The following is a 16,875-nucleotide window of genomic DNA, read 5'->3' as shown; positions in this document are numbered from 1 at the left end:
AAGATTAGGAATTATTACTCCAATTATACAATTGAATAAAGTGAAATTCAAAGAGGTTTGAAGTAATTTGGCCAAAGTGGCCGAGCCAGTGCCTAGAGATTTCTCAAACTGACTCTCTTCCACTAACTACATCCTAGGAAACCTCCCCATCAAGAGTATTTGCTCTTTTAAAAAACATTCTGGCTATTCACAACCTCCGTTATTTCCTGATACTAATCCACCAGAATTAAGCTGTAAAGTTCACATTGCATTGTATTATCCAAAGTCTTAAGAGGCAGAATAAATGCAAAGGATTCAGTGAGTTGAGAAAACTTGATAAAATGCCAGATTCCGCACCCATTCCCCCCACCCCCAGAACTTCAACCCAGATACATGCTCGGTTTTCCCTCAGAAGTTACCTGGTTTCCAGTTTACCAGCTAAAACAATCATTAAGGAGATGTTAATCTTTTGATAAACAGGGTGTAAAATGAGTAGGTAAAAACTACCTATTAGAAAGATAAAGACCTAAGCAAATGAGAGCATTGCCCTCAACAGAAGCAGACACCAAAGGCCGTTGCTTTTGACAAACAACAGTCAGCACGCCTTTCCTGAATATTTTTCAAAACAAAATTTTACAAACGATAACAAAAATAAGGCAGAGCAACTTTATTATAAATCTTTTATTTAGTAAGCATTGTTTATTACAGCTTTTAAAGGGCTTTACGTAAATGTTTAAGCCCATAAACGAACATGTTAATTTCAGATGCTCAATGCAACCCATTTGTTTCAGGGGTACATGGGTAAAAATTGGAAATGAGCATCTCAGTAGACTAGCTAGGCTGTCCCATCTATATGTATACTGAGAAAAACAGAAAACTGATTACTTTCCGAAGACCATTATGAAGCACTGTAAAGTGATATTCTACACCAACTAGTTTAGTTTCATATCATTAATAAAATTTTATTTCGTAACATGAGGATATATGTATACATTGTGTATGTGTATATACACGGCACCTTCCTTGCTTTAAAAATGGTTTTGGATTTTGCCATTTTTTACAAAACTACAGTGACTATTACAGACATCCGTTGCACAGTGACCGAATCTCCTCCAAAGCTAAGTTTTTCATACTCCACTTATCTTGACCACGGAGTGAAAATGGTTTGAAATTGTTGTTAATGTGAAATTTTTTTTAAAAAGACAAAAATTAAAGAGAATATGTCACATCTTAGATTATAATATGGTTTGGTCTAGTAAATCCAGGAAGATTTAAAGATACCTCCAAGGAGAGGGAGCCAAAGCCCATAGGGTTCTTCCATTCAAATTAGGGTGTTCAAATTAGATGTTCAAATTAGGGTGGTCTGTGGGGAGAAAAGGTCCTCCTGTGCCCACGTAATCAGAGCGCGAGCACCAGTGAAGGAGAGATGCGCCACTGGCGCCACTGATAATACTGTGCAGTCATTGTTGGCGCATTTTGTCAAAAGGCCCAACTCCCTTTCTCTACCTGTTAAAGCTTGCCAAAAAGCTAGCTGGATAAAACAAAAAGGTAACTGATCATTTATGATTCAATTTAAGAATTATCTTGCTCAAAAACCTAAGATTCATTGAATTGGGGATATATTGGTGTATATTTGCTATTGCATGTGGTCTATATTGACTCATCCCTTCCACAAAAACATAACCTAAAGGAAAAGAAAAACAAAAAAAAAAACAAAAAAACCCTACATCTAGCCCTCTAAACCATAAAAAAAAAAAAAAAAAACACTCAATACTACGGAGTAGAGACGATAGCAGGCAGCCACTCTACCAAAGAAAGGTCCTGATACAGTCAACTTGATCAATATCAAGTTTTATTAAAAGGAACAAAAGAGATGATTTCCATTTTCCTGCCACGTGTTGTCTTACCAGGGTGTACCGAGAATACTTAAGCATAAAATTCTCTCAAGCATAACGTACCATTGCGAAAATATTATTAATATTTAGCTCCTTTTTATACACACAGTAAGTCTCCTTTTAGTTGGTAGAACAAACTAGCCCAAAAAGAGGCCATAATCTGGTTACTGCCTCACTAGAAGAAAAATCAGTCATCAACCATCAAATGTGTGTGTGTGTGTGTGTGTGTGAGAGAGAGAGAGAGAGAGAGAGAGAGAGAGAGAGAGAGAGAGAGAGAGAGAGAGAGAGAGAGAGAGAGAGGATGGCTCATGGCTTCTGTTAGACACAGAAAAAAAAAAAAAAAAAAATGAAGAACTTAATCAACCATCTTCACCCCAGCAGCCCCAGCTGCCTTCTTCCTCTCCTATCAGTGGATTTCCATCTCCATGGGGTTCGTCTTTGGGATTCCTAATGAAACAATGAGGTACTAGGAATCAAGAGAAAACAGCGTTAGGATCCTGACAAGGTAACCCTTTTCTCAGCTCTGGGTTTTGTAGGCCATCTTGTTCGTATAAACGCCAAAATGTCTTAATTTTTCCCAAGGAGTGACACTAGGGGCAATACCCACTGTCATTTCTGAGACCAAGGTCCCTTAATCAAATGGCCAGCAGCAAAAATCTGTCAGACAAACGGTTAATTGATGCACATTAAGACAGCCGCCATCACTGCAGAGCAATACTTTACAGGAAAGAGAACAATGAACAGCACGAGAAAGGAAAACAGCAGTGTTCGTTTACAAAAATATTTAATCCCCAGTTTGCCCTCATCGTCAAGGCTAATCTTATTTTTCATCAATTGAAATCTCTAAGAAAGCAAGAGATGAGATAGCCTGGAAAAGAAGAAATACACACACAAGGGGGGGAAAAAAATCCTGTCATCTGTATCCAGCGGTTTCACGCAACATTTAGGGCAAACGCCTTTGTTCCTGGGCTTGGGAAGGGAGTGGGGGGGTGGGTGATGGAGAGATCAGATGGGGCTGCCTGGGCCCTCCACTCCCTGTTCTCCGGCGCATGCGCCAGGCCAAGACAAAGGAATAGGTAATTACAGTCCCGATTCATTCATTTTGCCCGCAGTACTGAGGATCTGCTGGCCCCGGCTGTAATCCCTGGGAGGTTGATCCACACCCCTATAGCAGGAAGACCACCTCTAGACTAGTGTTTGATTTTTAGCCCGCCAAAGATGTGCTAGTGGCCTCGCGGCAGACCGAGGTGTGGTGTCAATCCTGGTCAAGGTACTAAAAATGCACCCGTGTGCGCTGTGCTAATTTAAGCAGAGTGAAAATTACACAGGCAAAGACTGTTCACGGAGTCCGTTTCAAGGCGGACATGTCTCCGAGGAAGCAGATCAGGAGGCCAGCCAAGCGTTCGATGAATATTCATGAAAGAATGCGGTTTGTAGCCACGCATTGTGTGTGTGCGCGCGGACCCAGGGATTCTGCAATTTTCTTGGGGGCGGGGGGGGGGCGGGTAGGCGGGGGCGATTGGGCGAGGAGGGCGAACAAGGGCCGGGCGTTGGCTTTCAGTGTTAGCGCTTTAAGCAAAACCTGCTAAACCCCAAACCTTCGCTCACAGCCGGGCTGGGCGGTCAGGGGCCGCGCGCTGTCAGGTCCAAGCTCACACCCTCCCGGCCGGGCCCGCGACAGGAGGCGCTCAGCGCATTCTCCGAACCGAATACTCGAAAACATAAAATGCTCAGATGTAGCCCACGGGTTCATGGGAAGGCAGTTCAGCCACGACCGAGGCTGGGGCTCTGCTCTGCTCAGCTGTGCTTCTGGAGGCATGTTGTCGTGTGAACCTCGCATTTCCTTGGCCACCCCAAGCCAAGATTCAGGAGTCCCACGGGTCAAGGAAACCCATCTGCTGAACCAAAAAGCCGCCTCCTCCCTTCGGATCACACCAGATTCCCCGTATTCCTTCTCCCCTCCCTCCCTCCCGCCCCACCGCACCCCACCCTCCATCTTCTGCTGCTGCGCCCCTCGCACCAAGCGCTTTCTTCCCGGCTCTGGACGGTGCCGGTGGCAGATACTCTCCCCTCGGCCTCACAAAACCGTCTCTTCGGGACGCAATTCATTTAAAGGGTTTCACATTCGGCAATTTCCTCCTTAACCAGCAGCTTCCCTCCCACCGCCCACCCCCAACTCCGTTTATCAGGCTCACCAACCCCCCCCCATCCTCCCCGCCCTGCGAGCGGTCGAAACCACCCACCTCGGGGCCCCCCATCACCCCAGATGCCCGAAGCGCGACGGAGGCCTCACGGAGGGACCGCACGACCCGCGCCGTCTAGTGGGGCCCGCACCACTCCCTCCCCGCCCCGGGCTGCGGCGCCGAGAGAGAACAAAGGGCCTCGGGGTGGGGCGGGGGCAGAGGGGGGAACGGAGGCCCCCGGGTGGTCGGCACCCCGGGTCCGCGGCGGCAGCTGGGCCACCGGGGCGCGCCTCCTTACCGGATCTGGGTGCCTGTGCCGCCCCTGGGTGAACGCGGTGCCGCGGAAGGGCCCGGGTCGCTGGCGTCGTCCGGCCGGGTGCCTGGCCGCTGGCGGTGGCTCTCTCCCCGGCTCGACGGCGGAGCCCGGAGCGAGGAGCGAGTTGGAGCGCTGCCGCCGCCGCCGTCGCCGCTGCCGCTACTGCTGCCGCCGCCGCCGCTGCAGCCTCTGCATTTCTCGCGCTCGCGCTCCCCCTCCCCTTCCTGCCCAGCGCCCTCCCCCGGCGCGTCCGCCCGCCCAGCCTCCCTCCTCCCGCTCACCCCGCCCACCTCGCTCCCCTCCCTTCGCCTCCGTCCCGGTGCCCCTCCCGCCTCCCCTGAACTCCCCGCCGCGCTGGGGCCCCGCCCGTCTCCCTTCAAATCCCCTCCATCCCGGTTACCCCCACCTCCCTTCTCCTCCGAACGGCTGGTCCCCTCCTTTCCCCCTCCCCTTCCCTCCATCCCTGTGCCCCTCCTGCCTCTCTACATCATATCTGAACGCCGGTTTCCCACTCCCTCCCCACCTCCCCTCCCCTCTTCTCCGGTCCCATGCCCCCCACCTCTGTCGCCTCCCCTTCCCCGCGGCGCCGGAGATGTCCGTGGGCACTACTCTCTGTTTTTCTCAATCTCTCTCTCTCTCACTTTCTTTCTCTCTCTCTATTTGGAACGGTTGGATAAGAAGTGCTCGGGCTCTCGCTCAGACTCCAGGGGCTGCCTCGAGGTGGTGAATGACGCCCCCTGCCACCTGCTACCCTTCTCAGCATCCCCACCCGGCCGCTCGCGACGTCCGGCTGAGATTCTGATCCCCGGGCAGGCAGTGAGGTCGGGGGTGACCTGGTGGCTGCCCTCAGCCCATCAGGACAGATGCCTGCGCGGTTGACAGTGACCTCCAACTGCAGGCGCGTCTGGGCGGCGCCCCGGCGGACTGAGTGCGCTCGGCGGGCGGCGGGCGCACACGCTGGGCTGAGCCGGGAAGGCTGCGGCTTTGGGCAAGCGCGGCGCTAAGGTTCAGCTGGCCGGGCGGGCGGCGTAGCCCCTGCGAGGATGCTCTCAGGACTTGGGAGAGGAAGGAGGGAAGACAAGAGCCCTAGGCAAGGAGCCGTCGGGTTCTTTTTTTTTTTTTTTTTTTTTTTGATGCCTGTGCTTTAATGGAGGCACCGGTTCTCAGGAAGACTGAGTTAGCCGAGGCAACCTGCACAGTGCCGCTCAGAAACGCACAGGTCAAAACCGTAGCCAGCTGCCGTGTGTCGGCGTGGCCCGGGGGGCTGCCACTTTGTTTAACACAGGAATACAGAGTAACCACCAGGGTGGGGAGATATGCTCACCTTGCTTATCTTTTGGCAAGAAGCAAATACGACATCGTTTAGAACGGTAGCTCTTTCACTAGACAAAAGCCAATTTTTCCTTCCTGCAAAACCCATCTGAACGTTGGAACTTTCATTTGCGGCATTTGGGCGCCCTCTGGCTGTGTCTGAATTGCTCTTATGTTCGCCTACGTCGCAGCAAAGGAAAAAAAAAAACGATTGAGCTGATGTTTCCCCTCCAGGATGGTTCTGCCCTCTTGACCTGGGCGTGGATTCAAGGATAGAAATGTTATCCAAAATCGGGGTGACAAAATGTAACCGTATTTAGGGAGGCAGACGCCAAAGGCAAGTGCATCCGCTTTCAACTGGGGTAAGGTAAGTCCATTTTCGATGAACAGGGAGAAAACTTACCAGAATCTAATTACTATATTTAAATTCAGCGGGGTGGCGGTGTCAACCGCATACTAGGCTAGAAGTTTTGCAGTGGAACAAGGCTCCCCGACTGTGCAGGTATTTACAGTTTATACAGACCACACCAAATCAGACAAAGACATGCAAGCTGGATGTTCACACATGAAAGCCAAAGTGGCAGGGGAATTTTGCTGTCTTTTTCATTTTTTCTTTTTTCTGTTTGCCATTTAAATGAAATAGCAAAGAAGTAAATATGGTACAAAAACAGGGAAGCAAATTACAGCTAGGGTTTCCTCCAAAGCATTTTATTTATTTGGACGTAAATGTTCAATAATTTAATATGTTAAGTATACATCCCTCTTTCCAGCACATTATCTATGAAGCTAGATGTAGGGTTTCTCAACCTCCTGTTTTGGGCAGATAACTTTCCAACGGGGATGGGGGTGAACCTGTACTGTTGGCCTCTATCCATCCACTAGTTACCAGTAACACACACACACACACACACACATATCACCACCACCACCACCACCACCAGTTGTGATAACAAAAATGTCTCCAGACATTGTCGAATGTCCCCTGGGAGGTAAAAATCACTCCAGGTTGAAAACTACTGGGCTATAATTTTTTTTAACTGTCGTGAGCAAGTCTCTAAGTTTTTACCCTATTAAATTAAATGAGCACTTACAATTTTATGCTCAAAACCTGTACTAAGTGTACTTGTTAGTGTATCTGTGTAGTTATTTCGTTTAGCATTTGGTTTTTATCCCTGTGATCTTCCAGGCATGTAAACTCATCTCAAAATTAGTAAATATATGTTCCCATTGTGTTTGCATGATAAGCCTCTGGATGTTATCTTCTTTCTATCTTCTCTTTTTTCAGTTTTTCAAAAAAAGACATAAAATTTAATGTCTTCGGTGCTACTGGCTAAATTTTCATGATGGAGAAAACAAGCCTTTTAAAGGTGTGATTAGAATATAGATCATAGGTTATCATAGAAACAGGAGGCAAAAGCTTACATCAGTGAGACTGTGGGTCTCCTCAATTTTGTCTTCCATCAGATTTATTTGTTTACTTAAAAAATTTTTAAAGGAATTCTTCTTTAATAAAATAATGTAACTGGCTGATAGTGCTATTAACCTTAAGAATGGAAGGTTTTCCAGAATTTATAGACATACATCAAATGGTACCCAAAATGTTATATCCCAATACATTACTACATAAAATCCAATTTGATTAAGTTTTTAGTCTCCTTTTTAGTTGTTCATCTAACGTCTTACATTTTTAAGGTGCATTCTCTTGAAAGTTTTTTTTTTTTTTTTAAACACACACTTAGGAAATTAATGAATAAGCATTTAAAGCTCTGGAGTTGAGAAAATTTTTAACATTAACTATTGTGGATGTCACTAGCTGTTTAGATTATAGATGAATGAACTTGAGAGTAGATGTTAAAGGTGCAATTTATGACAAATTTAATTACCTTTCAACATTATACTCCTGAAAATAAAGATTGCTTTATTCTCCTAAAGGAATGAATAATTTTTTAATTAATAAAGCTAGACCTCCTGGGTTGTAAAATGAATTCCACTGTCATTTTCAATTGCCTACATATTTTGCTTCAGTGAGGCATAACCTGCATTATGGAAATATTAATCAAAAAGATAAATGATTCAGTGACTACTGATTTTTGCTAAATGATTTGCTGTAGAATTGCTTGCAATGTATTGGACTCATTGTCACCTAAATTAGTAGGTTTACAAAAACCTCAATATGTGTTCAGCTTTTCAAATTGTATCTATTGTCAGTTGAGACGTATATAATAGATTATTATATAGACCTCATCTCACCTCCAAATCTCACCCACATCTCTGCTCTCGGTACCTCTCATATCACCCACCAAGGCTAAGCATCTTCCCAGTTCCCCATCCTTTCCTCCTAAACAGTAAAAAGAGAATTAAGATCCCAAATAAAACATGTAGACCAACATGGATGAAGCAAAGGCATGGTGACAGTAGTGTCACCCCAGTATTGCCCTAGCCACCTTTGCTTGACATCTTTTTGACTAGCTCCTGTTCAAGGCCACTGAATTAACGCAGACCCGCAGAGACCCATGTAGAGAATTTGATCAATTCAGCTCGACAGCTAAGTATTGGGTGAAGGACTGAACTGCTATCATTTGCTCACAAGATCTCTTCTACAAATTGCAAGCTAAAGGCCAAACAGCCAATATTACATATGAAAGCAGATAGCTTTTCTTTCTTAAATATGTTAATAGTTTTTAATCAAAGGAAAATATTTAAATCTGTATATTTACCTCATCTCTCTCCTTTTCTACCCTCCCTCTGGTGTTACAACCTCACCCTTCCCATAGCCAAGTGAAAGGACTTTGTTTCCATCAGTGGTTCTCAAGCAGGGGCTCTTCTGCGTCCCAGAGGACATGTGACAATATCTCCAGGCTTTGGGGGAAAAGACTGTAAGGGGAGACATGCTACTGGCATCTAATGGATAAAGATCAGGGTTGCTGCTAAACATCCTACAATGCACACAGAACAGCCCCATAACAGGCAATTATCCATCCCAAAATGTCAATAATGGTGAGTTGAGAAACCTTGGTTTAAAACTTGATTTTTCTGAAGAGCACATGCTGCCTGGGGAACCGCCTCTTGCTGTGGTTCAGGGTGTCAGTAACAGGCAGCAGGTCTGGAGATGCAAAGATGTAACAGATTTTCCTTTTAGCAGGGGCTGCATTGTGCCCCGAGCCCTTCATTGCCACCTTCTTTGGCTAGAACATAGATCTAGGCGGTGGCTTCCAGAGCAATGACAAAGGTTACCATCCGGGATTATGAATTCCACTCTGTTACTACACGCTGAGTAACTGGAAGAAAAGAGCTTACCCGGTCCCCTATTTCACGCTCCTCTTTATGTCCTGTAAGAGGATAGTTGGAAACCTGAGCCAACGTGTGCTTATTACCACGAAGCATCGGACTTGAAATGCAAGGAGCAACCTGGCCTTGGTACCACATTGGGAACATTTTTGCCCAAGATAAAAGGTGGATAAAAAATAATCTTATCCTCCACCTGAATAGTTCTCATTCCCAACTCCTCCCTTTCATAGACCAGAATTTCCCCACCTATCCTTTCAATCCCAAAGCACTTTTTCTACTCACCAGCATTTTCTATTAAGAAAATACATACAACTAGGCATAGAAAACAAACTTACGGTCACCACAGGGGAAAAGGGGGGAGGGATAAATTAGGAGGTTGGGATTAACAGATACACACTACTATATATAAAACAGATAAACAACAAGGACCTACTGTAGAGCACAGGGAACTATACTCAATATTTTGTAATAACCTATAAGGGAAAAGACTCTGAAAAAGAATATATATATATGTATATATACATATGTGTGTGCATGTGTGTGTGTATGTGACTGAATCACTGTGCTGTATACTTGAAACTAACACAGTATTGTATATCAACTATACTTCAGTATAAAGAAAGAAAGGAAGAAAAGAAAATACATAAAACCAGTGATCAAAGGGTGTTTGCCTCACTAACCAGGGAGGGCTTTTTTCCAGGCAGTGCTTACCTGTTTCTACAGACACAAGGCAGGGGATTAGAACAGGGAGACCTTCGTCTTGGGAGAATAGTCCTTAATTCTTTGGCTTCCCTTCCCCCATAATCACCAGTTAAACCCTTCAAATAACATGTGACTTTCCAATGGCATAAAGAATGTTGTAGAACACTTTTTCACATGGCTTCCTTTTTGAGTAAATGAGACTGCAGAGGTTCCAACGTTAAATAGTGTGAACCTTAAGTCTAGCCCCATTTCTTGTTACCACCTGCTTCTCTCTCAGATCAGCCTCTACCGGTAATGAAAATATTTTTACTTTAACTCCAATGCAAGAAATGGTGCCCAAAATCAATTGGTAATTGCAAAAGCACGTTGCCAAACAGAATGCAGAGCATGCACTTTTTGCTGTAAATTAATAAAGCGATGCTGCTTTGCCTACTTCTCCAAGTGCAAATATTGTCAAATTCCAACATCTCCCTAACTCCGCTCTTTGGATAGACTCCCTAAGACTCCTGAACAGATGCCCTAAGCCTCTTGCTTCTCAAGCCGAGGAATCTCCTACTCAGCTAAGTTCAACTCAATGTCAGAAAGAATGATTTCTCCCCAAACAAAAAAAAAAAAAAGTGAAACAGTGAGAAATGAGAGAGCCAGACTTAAAATGTAGTAAGGAAAGAGCTGGCATAAATAGTTGAGGATAGCCACAACCAAACCAGCCAACCACAAAAGTAGCTATCGTGTCAGTAGTTTTAAGGGCACCCAAAAGCCATCGGTGAAAATGAGTGATGGGCCAGGGTATTGGACACAACAAGAAAATCATGGCTCCCGTCTTAAAGCATCAGCGTTTCTGGAGGACATGGGACAAAAAAGAAAAGCAATCTCATTGTAGTAATTAAAATATTCATCTGATCAAAATCAAACACAAGGAAAGATGTCAAAAACAACTTCTTAGGTGCCTAAAGGAAGTTGCTGCACAATATAGAGAGTATTATTGCCCCTATATTATGCTATAAATAAATATCAATACATGGGAAGCGTCTGCAGGATTTTAGCCCAAACTGTTAATCGTAGCTCTCGCTGGGGATTGGTGTCATTTCAGAGGTGGGATGGAGGGTTGCCCAGCTTTCTAGTACTGTGTTCTAAAGTTCTATGTTGAATGAATGTTTCTGCAATGAACGCTCATTACTCTGGGAATCAGAATATATAATTTAGTACATAGCTCAGGAGACCTAGGCTGAGAAATCACTACTTGGAAACTGCTTTCTCATCAGCTTTCCTGACACTCTGTCTTTTAACACTGTACTTCTGCTTCTTGCATCTCTCTGCTTCTTCACCTCTGAATTAGTGGCTCAGGTAGGATGAAGAATGTGGCCGCAGCCCTGGCACTCCCCTTTTGGCTGTGGGCCTGGGTCTCTGGGGTACCCTAATCCAGTCCACTTCTAATGCAGAAGACTGCCTCCTATCCCCAGCTTTTCAGGTGATTGCAGGAACAAGAAGGTTTTAGTCTACAGTTAGCCCCTGCTACTCCATCCTTGTATTGACCTAATTTTTGCACTGATGGACTCATAATCAACACAAAGTTCTGTTTTCTTTGTAGCATTGCTTTTCATGTTTTCCTCAGTCTATCAGTGAACTTCTAGTACACAGCATTGCTGCTGAATCAAAGATCACTTAAGCATTTTACCTTCTATTGAAGATCAATTATCTCCTTTCTTTTTTTTACTCCTAATAATACTGCGGTGACATCTTTGAACACATAGCCCTCATCTTTTAAAATATTTCCTCAGGGCTTCCCTGGTGGCGCAGTGGTTGAGAATCTGCCTGCCAATGCAGGGGACACGGGTTCGAGCCCTGGTCTGGGAAGATCCCACATGCCGTGGAGCAACTAGGCCCGTGAGCCACAATTACTGAGCCTGCGCGTCTGGAGCCTGTGCTCCACAACAAGAGAGGCCGCGACAGTGAGAGGCCCGCGCACCGTGATGAAGAGTGGCCCCCGCTCGCCGCAACTAGAGAAAGCCCTCGCACAGAAACGAAGACCCAACACAGCCATAAATAAAATTAATTAATTAATTAATTTTAAAAAATTTAAAAAATATATATTTCCTCAGCTTCAGCTTCTGGAAATGGGACCCATAAATCAACGCTATGCTGATTTTTCTGACTTTTGCCCTCCAATAAGATTAAACAAATTTGGTGCAACCAAAAGAACCTAAGAGAACCCGTCTCCCCAGAGATTCAATGCCAAAACATTTTACAACTTTTCATAGGTGCAAAATGGTTTTAAGTTGCACATATCAATATTTAATTACTGACAAGATTAGACTCTGTTTTTCCAATGTTGATTCACTGCTTGCATTTCGTTTGGTGTAACAGTCTCCTATGAAAATGTTACTATCAATTCTATGGGTAAAAGTCTTCTAACTGTTTATCCTTTTAATCATTGTTCAATGGGAAAATTGATTCCATTTTTATAGAGCCATTCTCTTTGACATCTGTTGAAATCCACTGGAGTATGACTAGGGGAGATTGTCCATCTCAGTGGTTGACAAGCTTGGCTTTTAGATGATAATGGTGTCAAATCCTAACTTTGCCTTCACTTTCTAGCTTTATGAGTTTGAACACAATCCTTCCTGTCTTTTAGCCTTGGTCTTTTCATCGGAAAAATGGGAAAATTACCAACTTCATTGGGTTGTTCTGAAAATCATATAAGAAAATGGATTTAAAGCCCTTAGCCAGTTCATAAAACACACTCACAAAATGTGTCCTAAAGAAGCTAATTTTACAGCACCACCAACAGGACCATTAAGGAAGGGATAAAATAACAAGAGTTAAGTACTGAATCAGGGAGGATGGGAGGGCTCAGATAGCTATAACGGAAAACCTGAAGTATGTCGCTATGTTTCCATAAAGAATTTAGCTCTAAGCTTCCTGGCAGCCAAGAGAAAAAAATCAAAATGTTATAGGCTATTAATTTTTCTAAAAAGGGAAACATTTCAAGTGTGTCAGAAGGGACAACTCTTCCTAGCAATCAACCTTAAGAAGAATTTATCACTATATCCCTTTCTGTAAAAGATGCTGAATTTCACAAAGGACAACTTTTCAATAATGACTTTTACTGGAGATACAGCAATTTTCTCATAAGGCCATTTATTACATCCACCTGTAAACTGCAGAAACCGTCTCAGTATAATTCTGCTAAGGCATTTTTATGAAAAGAGTAAAAATCATGTGGTCCAGACCAGCAACTCTGTGTTGGAGCACATAGACAGATTCTCCATGTGGATGGAGGGTACAGGGAGGAAGCAGGGCGCCTCTCCTTGGACTGGGCAGAATGTCCATTGCGGGAGCAAGGTCTACTCAAGATACGCGTCCACCCTCACCCCCAGGCTCTGATGCCGCCTCTCCCCTTGAGTCTCACGCAGAAGTTTTCAACCTGGGACTCCAGACTCCCCGGGGACCTAGGGGTGGCCATCAGGGAACTCTTCACCCCTCTCCCTTAGCTTCTTCTTACTAAATGCTTACTAGATATTTTCATGTGAAGTTTAAGCAAACACTGCAGCGCAAAAATTGACTTCTCAAGTATTGTTTTGGCAGAAAAATAATAAGAAAATATCTGTATTTTAAGGTTTTCTTTTTCTTCTTTTCAACTTAAGCCCCTAGCTTGTATTTTGGCACAGGTAGAGGGTTCCCCGATGTCTGCCAGAAGGGGTGCTGTGGGAGTCCGGAAATGGACACCCCACATCTTGTTGCCAGCTGCTTAAAATCTGCTCAAGGGCCTGCAAATTGCTCCAGAGGCTGAAAGCCTGAGGATGGAAGAGGCGGCCTGGGCCGGGAAGACTTTTGAGGGCAGTTGTTTCCTGCCAACCAGAATGGATGGCCTCAAAGATGCCATAAGTGGCTCCTGGGGAATGTTGGGAGCAGATCCAGGCTGGAGGGTGATGGCCCTGATGTCCTGCTGCGCAGAACGCCCTTCCGGGTGGGGCTTGCTACAGACCCCAGCTGAGGGCAGAGAAGCAGACGGCACAAGCCTTTCTCTGGTGGCTGAAAAAAACAGGGTTGGCCTAAAGGACACACGTAATTACTGATACAAAATACCACCCACTGCATAAATTTGTATTTTATACTCTGTTTCTTAAGGTTGGTATTAACTGATCATCTTAAAGGGATTGATACGTTTTTAAAGAGAAATTACAAACTGAAGTTAAACCTAGAATCCCTGCCTTCAAAAATATACAATCTAATGGAGAAGCTTATAATCCAGAAAGGGCCAGGTAGTAAATACTTTAGGTATTGCAAGCCATGAGATTTCTGTCTGCCACTGGGACTCTGCCATTTCACAGCAAAGCAACCACATAGACCATAAAGACAAATGGACATGGCTGTGTCCCAATAAAACTTTATTTACAAAAACACATTGGCAACGCAGGGGACACGGGTTCGAGCCCTGGGCCAGGAAGACCCCCCACATGCCGTGGAGCAACTAAACCCGTGCACCACAACTACTGAGCCCGCGTGCCACAACTACTGAAGCCTGCGCTCCTAGAGCCCTTGCTCCGCAACCAGAGAAGCCACCGCGATGAGAAGCCCATGCACCGCAACGAAGAGTAGCCCCTGCTCGCCGCAACTAGAGAAAGCCCGCGTGCAGCAACAAAGACCCAACGCAGCCAAAAATTAAATAAATAAATTTATTAAAAAAAAAAAAAGAAGGCGTGTAAGCCATTTATTGAAAAAAAAAGAACACATTGGCAGGTCAGCTTTGACACAAGGGCTGCAGTTTGCCCACCCCTGCTCTAGATCATTAGTAATTTCCTCCTGCTAAAATCACCAGTCACTGTATTTTCTTTTCACTAAGATAAACCCTACACATTCTTTTAAGTCTCCATGTCCATTCAGGTGTTTTTTTCATCCACTCAAAACATTTATGACTGCCTGAGTGACCTATAAAGTGATGAAAATTTGCATTTAATCCGGATTTTCATTAAAAGGGGGTTACACTCCCTTCTGGGGTTCATTTTCTCTTAATCTCATTAATTTCACATTTATTGTTCCCATAATTGAAATATGGCTTGAAATATTTGTCAGGCTAGTCTGGAATTATCTCCTTGTAAAGAAGCAAAATGGAAGAAAAGAAAGCAAATGAAGCCAGCCAAATAGAAGAAAAGATAACGCATCTAGGGAAATAAAATAATAGGCATAATAAATACTGGACAGTGCAGGACATTTTTCTGAAAGGAACATTTTTAATATACAATAAAATGCTTTTCTTTCGAGATATAGGATATCAGATGAACACTGGCTAAATAAATAGATGCAGATCCCTTTGCATTCATCTCAGATTTATTCCTGGAGATTGTAGTTTATCATTTTGCATCTGAATTGAATTCTTACCCTATCATTAAAAGTTGAGAACTGCTCAAAGGTTTAAGTCTAGTTCAGATCTAAAATGCAGTTAAAACGACAATGTTTTGACAATCTGTCTTTTAAAATCACATTCCCTTTAGAGCTGAAGGAAACCATGTGACCCAGGAATGCACAGCCAACACTCCCTTCCACGTCCAGGTGGGCATGGCTAATCAATCAATATCAGTCAACCACAGCATTCTTTTCCTGGCCAAAAAATTCGTTGTAATACTATACCCAAGATGCCACTGCCAATTAGATCATACCCAAGGCTGATATGTAATTGTCATCTGCAATGTATTCCAGTCCCTCATTTTACAAATTGGGAAGCCATAAGGTTAAAGCATCTTCCCAAGTGCTAAGCAAGATCCTCATCAATTTAATGCCTTTTCGACTTCTATTTTCCATATACCAGATTACCCAGAGACCAGGGTCGGGTGGGAGTCGCCATTCTTGAAATATGAATTCATATGCAAACTAAACATTTATCAAGCAACTACTAAATGCCAGGAACTCTGCAAGAGTGCTGAGAATTCAGCAATAAACAAGGCGGGTGATGGTCTTGTGGGCACAAGAGATAAAAACAAAATTTTGAAAAGTTTTATTGTGATAGGAAGCAGAGAAATGCAGCATTAGCTAGAGAGAATTTGCAGTTAGGGAAAGTTTTTTTTTAATGGCAGTTTTTGGAGCATGTGTTATGTTGAAGGAAATGTAGAAAGGAGGAAAACAGAAAGTAGGAGAACAAGGGGCTAATTACAGATGTAAAGTCCTTGAGTCCTTGGGAGGGCAAGATGTATTTGGATCCAGAGAATAAAAAAGGGACGAGCTGACCTTTACAGCAATAGGGATATTTTGCTCACATACAGCAGGAAGAATCGTAGAGAAAATGGGCACACATGCCGGTAGGATATAAGGTTAGCAGGTTATGAAAGGGGGTTACATTTCCAAATTTTAACTTATATACGCAAGTCTTTGTGCTTCAAAACATAAGCTCCAGGAGGGTGGAGATTCTTGTCCATTTCATTCACTGTCATAAGCTGAGTATCTAGGACATCACTTGGTACACATTAGGAGGTCAAAAAATACTTATTGAAGGAAAAGTACTGCAGAGCACTTTTTTGCCAACTCTGGTTTTCCAAATGACCACAAGGTGGCAGGCTCGTACCAAGAAAACACTGTCCCCTGGTTAGCTAATTGCTATAGTGTGATAAATGCTAAACCCAGAGAAATGGTGACTTTTTAATGAACATTCAAATAAACTAGAAAACAATTTCTAGTATTGGGATGTGTATGAACTTACTTGTCTTGGCAAGCACTTACTTGACAGATAAGACTTTATGTAACCATGAGAAAGGAAATAAAATGCAAAGATTGGCTAGGTACCCAAGAGTTTAAGATATGCTTCTGATGATGTAAAATTATTTCCTTTTAAAATCATTTCCCTTTAAAACAAAACTAAATAAATAAAATAAAATTATTTCCCTTTAAAACAATAACACTTAACTGCCTCAGCTATTTCTCAAATTTGGCAAGTTTCAGAGTCACTTGATGAATGTAAAACACTACAGAACCTCCAGAGTGAAACAAGATCCTCTTTGAGACCACCTAAGCTGTCTGAAATCGAGATTCTAGAACCTGAATTTAATTTGTAGAAATAACATTAGATTGGCCCTTTTGTAAAGAACTCTCTTGGTGTTATTCCTCACAGATAATATCTTAATATTTTCTTTTTCTTTCCCAACTACCTCCTAGAATAATAACATACAGGGGAAATTTAATTCTTTCTCTTTTTAAAAAAGTAGCATACAGG

General features: G+C 43.7%; 1 protein-coding gene across 1 annotated transcript in view; it reads right to left on the bottom strand.

Moving 5' to 3' along the window:
- Positions 1-4,576, bottom strand: part of BASP1 (brain abundant membrane attached signal protein 1) — a 49,622-nt gene extending 45,046 nt beyond the window's left edge. The window contains exon 1 of the mRNA XM_059919218.1: positions 4,356-4,576. The gene's annotated coding sequence lies outside the window, so the exon portion shown is untranslated. The remainder of the gene's footprint in view (positions 1-4,355) is intronic.
- Between the last annotated feature and the right edge of the window lie 12,299 nt (positions 4,577-16,875).

Source organism: Balaenoptera ricei, chromosome 3 (assembly GCF_028023285.1).
Source record: "Balaenoptera ricei isolate mBalRic1 chromosome 3, mBalRic1.hap2, whole genome shotgun sequence".
Classification (NCBI taxonomy): domain Eukaryota; kingdom Metazoa; phylum Chordata; class Mammalia; order Artiodactyla; family Balaenopteridae; genus Balaenoptera; species Balaenoptera ricei.
The sequence above is the reverse complement of the archived record's forward strand: the minus strand, read 5'-3'. Positions and strand labels throughout refer to the sequence as shown.